Raw genomic sequence first — 10,553 nt, 5'->3', positions numbered from 1 at the left:
CAAACTAAGGAAAAGATTAGGAAACAGATAGTGGTCACTTGTCCTTTGCAGTTCTGAAGTCTAGTCAGTCACATATCTACAGGGACGACAACTGTTGGTTCCCTGGTCATTATTTGAAGCTCTTGAATTTATCCTCTGTGGTCTTGTTTCTACCCTTTTGTCTTTTATTTTCATTAGAAAGTATTTTCTCAACCTGCTTCCTGCCCATAAAAAATGTGGACCTAGAAAGCGCTATTCATTTTGAACCATCTCTATAACTTTTAGTTAAAACTTATGGTACTTTAGTAAGTATTTGTCTTAAAAATGTTCTATGTTCCCTATGAATGTTATTGGGTATCACACCATAGCAAAAACAAACAACAACAAAACTATTTCCATAATTTTTTCTAAAATGGGCTTTCCTTTGGGCCATAGGCAAGACTGTTAGGGGAAAATATGTCGCTAATATTCTTAGTAAGTGTCTAGATTGGAGGGTCTACTAGATGCTGCCATTAGTCTCATAGAGATTTTAACCACGATTTTTAGCCAAACCCTTGATTTAGCCTTAACTCTGAGGCTATTTCTTACTTTGATGTTTTGCTGGCCCAAGAGTCTGTCCTCCATTTTCTATATTTCTTCTTTATCCTGCCTAAAAACTAAACAGTTCTTTGTTTAGTTAATCTCTCTCTCAGTGCGTCTAATAGAAGACTATTGTACTTTCAATATTTTGCCTGGGATTCTCCATATCCACATCAGCAAGTTCAGAGCCATTGACTGGAGGCCTAGGAGGTGAGAGAAAGAGGTGAAATCAAACAGTTCTGGAACTGGGGCAGTGGAACATCAACCAGACAGGTGATACCCTCATTTGCTCAAGTCAGTGAGTTCATTAGCTTCATCTCCTATCTTCCATGATCCCACAGGTGATACTATGGCCAAAAAATTCTACCACTCTAACACAGCTTACTCTCTCTCTCTCTCTTTTTTGAAACTCCAAGGGCAATTTTCTCACTGTCATTCCAGGGTGACCTGACAGCTTCCCCTCTGAACTTTGTCTTGCCACCCAGTGTCAAAACCAATGACAGGGGTTTTAGGTTTCTGTTAGAGCAGCAACCCACTTCCAGATACCAATTCTGTTTCGGGGTATCTGTTGTTATCGCTGTGTAATAAACCAGCCTAGCACTCAGTAGCTTAAATCATGCCCATTTTATTGCTCACAACTCTGTGAGTCAGGAATTTGGGCAAGGGTTGGTGGTAACAGTTCATCTCAGCTTTGGTGAGATCAGATGGTGTAGATGAGTTTGGAATATCCGTGCTGTCTGCCAGTTGGTGTTGGCTGTCAGCTTGGGCAACCTGGCTCTCCTCTGTTTGAACTCTTATCATCTAGGCCCATCTCTTTCCAGGTGGCCTCTCCAATAGGGTAGACTGGAATTATCTACAGAGCTGCTGGCTTCTAAGAGGGGCAGAAACAGAAACTGCAAGGTGTCCTAAGACCAAGAAATCACAGTATCATTTGTGCTACATTCTCTTGGCCAGAGAAAGTCACAGGGTCAGTCCAGATTCAAGGGAAGAGGAAAGAGACTTCACTTCTTTTTTGGCAGTGTTGCAATGTGAAGGGCAAATAGGATGGACAGAGGAGTGTGGCCATTTTTGGAAACAATCTGCCTCACAGATAGAAGCAAAATGATCATGAAACCAAATGCTTTCCGACGCCACTGTATTTCCTAATCCAACCATATACCTGATGTTCAAGTTACCCTTAGAAGTCTGGCTCATCAAGCCAAATGAGGTCAGCAGGGAAGTAAGGCGTTATGTAGCCAACACAGACGGCTTTTACAATATTCCTATATGTACTTGTTCAAACATTTTGAAAGACCAACCACCTCAGAAGGTGACCTGTTCCCTTGTTGAATGGCTCTAAATTCTAAAGAATTCTTCCATTTGCGAAGGTGAAGCCGCCTTTCTGGTCTTCTCCCAGGGTCAGATATCTGCCCCCTGGATCCCCTCACCGGAAGCCTACTGTTTTACAAGTGTGGCTGACCATCTTCAGATTTAGATATTTTAAGATTTTAGGTTTAGTAACATTTTAAGAGCGTCTTCTTGACTCAACATCCACCAACTCCTTTACTTGACTATCCCAAATTTTGATTTCAGAAACATGTGTTTATGTGTATAACATATAACTCATGGAATGAATTTTGCCCAGTATGATATGTTTAAGAAGGGCTTATAGAAAATTTAAAAATATCTGACAATGCAAGTAAATGAGCCATTTTTTGAAAGCAGATTAAATGTTTGCCTGGCCTAACTATTCAGTTTGATCTTAGGGAAATTGAGTACTTGAAATTTGTCTTGTCACAACTTTTTCATAACTGACTTGCTGTTTATCAAAATAATTATCTAAAAGTAGCACCTTCCATAGCTGGGATTCAGTAGATGGTAAAAACGGCTGAATAGTAAGACACAACTTCTAAGAAAAGCTGAAAGCAAAGTTTGCTGTAAAACTAATGAAAAACCTGCCCAGATACAAATCAAATCAAAGATTTGATACAAAGATTTGATCAAAGATACAAAAAAATCAAAGTTGGTTTGATGCTTTGTATGCCAAAATGAAAATAGGAAACATGTATGACTAGTTGAAGAATCATTTCTCTCTGTGAATGGTGCTTATGAAAGATGGTGTCTCAGACCCAAAATTAGGATGAAACTTTTACTAGTCAGGGAAGGTGGCTATAAAAAGATAAGAATAATGAAAAACTATAACCAACAAGTAGAACAAGAACTTAATCATAGCCTTGTCGACCCACAACAAGGGGTCATGTCTGATATGCCTTAGTCATGTCTTATCTCATTAGGACAACAACCCCAAATTTTCTGACAACTATATATATATATATATATATATATATATATATATATATATATATATATGTAATTTTTTTGCCTCTGAGTACCAGCCTCCTAATAAAGCCAGAAAGCTTTCAAGTGTGTGTGTCTGTTTGTTTTATAAATAGAAATATATTTGGGGATATATGAAAGGAGCAAAGTATTTATCTCACCACACAGTAAAGAACTTTAAAAATATTCATTGTATAATGGTTGTTAAAGCATTAAAGTGGGACAGTTGCTTTGAATTTATGAAGACTAACATATATAATTAATGGCTTTCCTCTTCTATTTGTATTATACTTGCTTAGATTTGTTTAGGCTTGTAAAAAAGCTATGTAAGGGGGGAAAAAAACCAATGTGCATAAGTAATAATAAGAATATAATGGGTACTATTAGAGAATCAAAAATAGTCCTGTGTATACAATTAGCCTGAAGACAGTTCCAGATAGTTCTTTGTCTTCACCTTTCATCATAGTGCATAAGTGACGTGAGAAGATCTTTAAAATCGGAAAAACCAAATGCATCCTGGTTGAACACAAAAAAGTAAGAGAACATAATTTTCCTAAATACATAATAGAGGATGGAAGATTGTCAGAATTACAGAAATCTTTCTAAAAATTGATTCTGAATACAGTGGTGATGGTTGTAAAACAACGTGAATGTACTAAGTGCCTCTAAATTGTGTAGTTAAAATAAATTTAAAATAGTTAAAATGATAAGTTTGTTTGATGTATTTTACCATAATTTAAAAAAAATGCTCCTTCAAAATAAAATCCATAACACATCTAAATATGCCTAAAAATCTATGTGGGTAGGATCCTAAAATCTAGCAGATTTTAGGGAAAGAAAGGAAAAAGGATAATCCCAATTTTCTGGGATGGCCCATCCTTTTCTTTGTTGATAACCTGCAAAATTTTTGTTAACTTCCAGGCAAGTGTGAGTTCGGCTGGCACAAGCAACAAAGAAGTGATGTGCGCTTGGACCCAGGCAGACTTGTTCTCAGGATATCTTTGGAGATTTAATTGGTCTGAGTTCACTGTTGAACCAGTTGCAGACAGGAGCGGGCAAGTTCAAGGGCTACTGATGCTCAGAGTGTCCAGAGAGTCAGCTGATTGTAAATGAGACCGGCACAAGTGGCCCTTTATATGAGTCCCTGCTGGCCACACAGAAGCACAATCCCCCATTCATTTGTTCCTTTGGACTTTTGTGGTCTTGGGGCCTTTTGGATTTTCACTACAGCCGATGATAGAAAATAGGAATGGGTGAATCTGATAGTAGGATTTTCTTTAGGAAATGCAGTTGGGTTAAAAAATAAAATAACAAGAGCATCAAATGGGAAAGATAGACAACACCGGGCAGTGTATATCCTGAGCAAATGATTCCAGCTTTTATCTTAAAACGTAGGCTGACCTAGCATAACCCCAGGCCTGGTGACAGACTCTATTATACTATCACAGACTGTAATAGGAATAATTGAGATCTGATATTCTGGCTTTCTCATAATTACTAGGCAGCTCAGTTGATGTGGTTGGAACGCAGGCTGGGGAGGAACATGACGGTTCTTGGGTAGAGAAGTTTCTAGGTTCACCACAATAGGAAAGTACAAATAGGAAGGGTTTGTAGCATTGAGGCTGGGATGCTAATAAGTTGTGCCACTGGGTGGGGGTGGGGGACAGTCTAACTACAAGAAGCTGTCACAAGATTGTCTGGGGTATTCTCTAAAGTACCATGTCTCAAACTTTAATTATGGATGGATGAAGTGAGGGTCCTGTCAAAACCCAATCTTTGATTCTGTAGATTGTACATTCCTAACAAGCTTCTAGGTGATACTCATGTTGTTGGTCTGAGAATCACACTTCATGTAGAAAGACTCTAAAAAAAATTAGGGCCAACTAGGGGGAGACTAGCATGATTCCAGTTGAATCTAGTATTTCCACTAATGGATTGAAAGTTTAAAAATCTAACATTTGATCTAAAGAATTGATTACAAATACGAAATTCTTACATTAACGAAGTGCTCTGAAATCATTCATTTATATGTCTCAGGCTAGAGCTAGTGAGTTTCAGTTTGAAAGAAGGATGACTTCCAAGAGGACGTTCAGAAATGTATAGAGAGTTATCTGTTGCTCTGATAACATAGAAACGCTACTGTGATTTAGTGCCTGGAGGCCCCAAACTTTTATTGTCTGATAATGTGTAAGAGAGTTCTGAACAAAGAATTATCCCAAGTCAAGAGAGCCCCCATTAAGGTATCTGACCAACACTAATGGAGACAAATGCTGTACCCATACCCGAAACCTCAGCCAATTAGTTTTTTTTAATGTATTTTAAAATGCAGAGCCTTGAACAGTACACCCTACACATGTGCTTCAGCTCATTTTTTAGAGTTTTGGCTGCCTTTGGGATTTTCCAGTGGGAAGCGAGGCCTTTCTGTCTAGTGGCTTACATGCAGTACCATAGCTTGATAAAGTCATGGCCATTCTCACAATGGAGAATGAACTCAACAGGAAGGACTTCAGAAAGTCCTACAGGGTCTGGATTCCTTGACATTCTGCATTAAAAATCAGAAAACAGAACTTCCAGAGTCCCCTTGAGGTAATGACACTCTGTTGTTGTTGGTGCTCACCTTCCTCCAAACATGGGGCCATGACCAGTGTGCCTAACTCCAAACACAAATGCCTCCAAGTCTCTCGGGTCTGTCAAATCCTCACCGAATTCTTTTACAAAAGGGAGAGTCCCAGAGTCCCAGATTTGTAGGCCATAAAAAGCTTTCCTAAGGTCAAAACAGATTCTGACCTCTGGTCCCAACAGATGCTGTTGAACATTACCATGAGTCTATTAGAAATTCTTGTGGTAACTTAGTTATGACCAAAAAAAGCTGTGATATGAGAAATATCATAGATATTCTCATATCTCAGATATGAGAAATAAAACAGAAAGAAGTGACCTAGAGCCATGTTCAAGAGAGAAAAGAAGGAAAACCCAAATCAGCTTAGCATGGTAGAAAGGAGGCCTTCACAACTGTTATTTCAGAGACTAATTTTTAAAAAAGGATGAAATGATAGATATTGCAATAAACATATTCAGTAAAATATGAGGGGAAAATTGTATAACTTTCTGAGCTTCCATATAAAGTTCAAGGGATGGGCAACTTCTCACAGGATTTGGCAGGGTCAGTCCGATCCCATCTGGAAAAAGCTTTCTTCATCCTGGCTTGGTCTTGGGTTTTGCTAGATAGATGGGAGATGTGTCTGGCACCCCAGGGGAGCAGTTTCCATGCCAGGGCCCCAAGTCCCCCGTGACCACAGTGCAATGACCTGAACGAGATACTCTGTCACTGATGACTACATTCGAAAAACTGTAAGATCAGTAAATGTTGATCTGATAAAAAAGTAGTTACATAAGTAAAATAATATGCACATAACACAAATAATCATCTGTATACATGAAAATGTTCACTCTTTGAAGTGTTGTTAAACAACAGTAATAACAACAATAGTTCCTACGGGGCACCTGGGTGGCTCATTTGGTTAAGCGTCTAACTCTTGATCTAGGCTCAGGTCTTGATCTTAAGGTTGTGAGTTCAAGCCCTGCACTGGGCTCCACCCTCAAGTTGTGGAACCTACTTAAAATAATAATTCCTTAACACAGACTCCCTGGAATGCTAGAAAGCTGGCTGATTCTCAGGGCCCTGGGCACTGGCCCTCATTGAGAGTTGGCTGCACTGAGGCCAACTTAGCTTCAAGAACCAGGAGCTCTCCATGTTGGTGAACGTTCTCTTAAAATGGCCGGTTAAAGTTCTTCTGAATGGTGCCATGGGCCCCACTGCATGAGCCTTAACAAAGATTTGACAGAACTTCTTTTTCAGGAAAAGCTTTCACCAGCAGCTGCGAGCCCTGGAAGGAACTTCGGGGCAAGAGAAAGGCAGGCAGAGAAGACTGTGTCTGCTTTGCTCTGCTTCGAGGTTCACTTCTGTTAAGTTCTGTACCTGGTTTACAATAGGTGTGTGTGTGTGTGTGTGTGTGTGTGTGTGTGTGTGTGTGTGTGTGTTTGTGTCTGTGTGTGTGTCTGTGTGCATGCATACGCACGTGCACCCTTCCTATAAACCTATAAGCTACCTGTAATGATACAGGCCACAGTTTGGAAGGGCAGAGAACATTCACTTCTTATTTTGTATAACTTCTTGCCTTCTTTAAATACTTCCCATTTCTCGCAGGGAAACAAAACAAACAAACCTACAGAACCCAATTAAAAGGCCCATCAAGTTTAAACCCTAGAGGCACACAGTATTTTGAACTGCACTGTGGGTACTGCTCAGTCTGCCCGTTTCCTTCTGACCAGGCATTCCTCGTCTGCTATGGTCTTCCTCTGGGTCCTGGTGATACAAGCCCTTGGCTACCTGATAGCTCTCTTCCCTGCTGGCTTCTGAGCTGTGGCCTGAGCTGGCAGACTTGTGGTGGGGCCTTCAAGCTCAGGAGCTATGCCCATGGACTATGGTCCCTGAGGATCTGCTCTTCCTCCATCTCACTGGCTGAGGCCTCTCTAAGAGCCCATAGTGCTCTCCATGCAACCCCACTGGGCCCTCTGCAGCCTGGCCTCATCCTGCTCATCCTCATCGTCACTGATGCAAGGCCAGCCCAGTGGACTTCAGCTCAGGGCCCTGCTGGGATTGGAAAACTCTCTGGTTGACCACTCTGCTCAGTGCTCTTAAGTAGCCTGGGCCACCTCATGTTGGTTCAAGAGACCCCACTGCACTGCTCCTTGCAGAGCCCATGCATTCTGCATGCTTTTCTGCTGGGACTTCATGAAGCAGGCTCAGCACCAGCACCAGGTAGACCATTTGGCCAGACCCTTCTTGTTCTTCTTCTACCACCTTCCTTCAGAGGGAAGGAGGCAGGCTTTCTTTTGCATCTCCTCTCTGAGAGTTTTTTTTTTTTTTTTTCTGCCAGACTGAACAAAGCCCCAAGGCTCAGCAGAGACAGATGGTGGGAATCTCTTCTCTCTTCACTTTAAGAGATGGTTTAAGCTGAAAGTCAGGTGTAGGCCATTTGAATGGCACACACACACACACAAAATAATAATAGTAATAAAATAAAAATAAAAACTAAAAAAATCAACCAAACCCACAAAGCCTGGATTTCAAGTCTAGTATCTTGCAAAAGAGGGCACATACCCGACAATAAATAAGCCTTTTGATGCTCCTTCAAGGTGTGAGAGGTTCAAATGAAATGTGGCTTAAGGATAAAATACATTGGTTTTTTATTTGTAGAATACTGTATTTCATTACAACTGCTTTATAGGGTTTTGCGGGAGAAAACAAGACCAAGCAACAAAGAAATACATAATTCAGCAGCGTAATGGACAAGAACCATTTCCTAAAGAACAGGCTTTCAGTCACCAATTAGGTAGTAATCATATTTTGAATATCATCTGTATGTTTGACTCTGCCTGCACAATTAGAATGTTGGTTGCCACTTGTACCTGAATTTGGATTTGCCAGTAATTCTCCTGTTCTCTTTTCGAGCTCCCACTATTAATTTATGTTGACCCTCAAAAAAGAAAATGAGGACTTGAATGTCAAGGCATGTGACTTGCATTCTAGGACATATTGTAACTTCCAGAGCACTGACTCAGCAATCTCACGGTTTAGGCTTCATACTCCTGACAGCTGTTTATTTCTTTCAGTGTAATTTCAGAGGAAAATATCCAGAAGGGATTTGCTGCCCTAGATCTATCAGAAAACATATTTAAGATATTCTGTAGTTTTATAATACAAAAACTGAACACTAAATAATCATACCATGAAAGGGTTATAATTTCAGTAGCAGTTTATCTGAAATCAGGCAGAAGCGTATTTAAAGGACACACCTGATACTTTGTAGAGATTTAATGAGATAATGCACAGGAACCACAGAAGCTGAGAAATGTTTCCCATACCATTTGCAGACAACTAGGGAATACTGGAATTTGAAAGAAACTTGAAGATTATCTGGTTCAGATCTCTGCTTTCTGTACCTAGAAAAGTTTACTTGACTTTTAGTAGAATAGGTAGGGCTTCTCAAAGAGTCGAAAGCCTTGGGATCACAGTCAGTGACTGCAAAAGGAAATCATACACGCATGTGTAATGGAATATTATGTAACCATGAAAAAGAATGAAAGCTTGCCATTTGCAATGACATGGATAGATTTTCCTTCCTTCCTTCCTTCCTTCCTCCTACCCTCCCTCCCTCTCTTCCTTGCTTCCCTTTTTTCTTTCTTTCTTTCTTCCTTCCTTCCTTCCTTCCTTCCTTCCTTCCTTCCTTCCTTCCTTCCTTCCTTCCTTCTTGTTTAGCTCTTTTAATCACTATCCAGCTTGCTAGCAACAGGGATAGTTTCTGTTGAGGAAGGTCCTGTGGAGTGGGACTATAGTCACCAGTGACCTCTGTCTTGTCCAGAACTACAGTAGGAAGTTGCTTGTTCATTTTTGTTTTAGCCATGTTGTAATTCCCAGAATCAAAATAGTTTTGCCTGTTCTGCAATGATCACCTTAAGAAATTTGAACCTCCAGGCTTTTGTGCCAGATGGGGACTTGGGGATTTTCCTTTTACTTTTGCTTCTTCAGCTTTTTCTAGATTAGCCACTTTATCTTCTATTTCCTTCTGCTCCTTCCACGGAGGCTGCCTCGGTGACTTCTGCAGACATACTTCTCCCTCTTACCCCACTTCTCCATCTCTTCCAACCCGGATGGGTCTTGAGGGCTTTATGCTAAATAGGTTAAGCAGATAAAGGTGAATACTGTATGATCTCACTTGTATGTGGAATCTAAAGCAAAGCAGACCAAAAACAAAAACCTAAAAGCAAACTACAGGATGCAGAGATTGGGGGTTTCCTGAGGTGAGTGGTATGGGGTGAGTGAAATGGGTTAAGGTGGTCAAAAGGTACAAACATCCTCTTATAAAATAAGTCATGGAGGTGTAATGTACAGAATGGAGACTGTAGTTAGTAATACTATATTTTATACTTGAAAATTGTTAATGGAATAGATCTTAAAATTTCTTATCACAAAACATTTATACCTCTGTGTGGTAATAGATGTTAACTAGATTTATTGTGGTGATCAGTTTGCAACATATACAAATATTGAATTATTATGTTACACCTGGAATGAATGTAATGTTACATGTCAATTGTATCTCAATTAAAATAAATCCCAATTCTTAATTCCTGGTATATAGAAAAGCAATTGACTCAAAAGTCATATATTAAATTTATGTCCTACAAGCTTCTTACACTCACAACTTTGTTCTAGGAATTTAGTTTGTTGTTGTTTTTGTTAATTAATTGAGACATTTCTAGATAAATAATCATGTCATCTGTAAACAAAGACAGTTTTATTTCTTCCTTTCCAATCTTTATACTTTCTATTTTTCTTTCTCATCTTAATGCATCAGTGAGGGCTTCCAATAGGATGTTGAATAGGAGTGGAAAGAGAGGACATTCATGGTTTTTTTTTTTTTTCCCTGTCTTAGGGGAAAAGCTTCTATTTTCTCACCACTGAGTATTGCATAGAATTTTGTAGATGTCCTTTCTCAGTTTGAGGAAGTTCCCTTTATTCCTAGCTTTCTGAGAATTTTTAGCTTGAAAGGATGTTGGATTCTGTCAGATGTTTCTTCTGCATCTATTGATATGATCATGTTTTTTTTTTTCTT

General features: G+C 39.6%; 1 pseudogene; it reads right to left on the bottom strand.

The window, feature by feature from the left end:
* Positions 1 to 676: 676 nt before the first annotated feature.
* On the bottom strand, positions 677 to 9,546 carry LOC131837086 (cAMP-regulated phosphoprotein 19-like; annotated as a pseudogene).
* Positions 9,547 to 10,553: the final 1,007 nt, after the last annotated feature.

Source organism: Mustela lutreola, chromosome 7, assembly GCF_030435805.1.
Source record: "Mustela lutreola isolate mMusLut2 chromosome 7, mMusLut2.pri, whole genome shotgun sequence".
NCBI classification, from domain to species: Eukaryota; Metazoa; Chordata; class Mammalia; order Carnivora; family Mustelidae; genus Mustela; species Mustela lutreola.
This window is presented reverse-complemented; position numbering and strand designations above follow the sequence as displayed.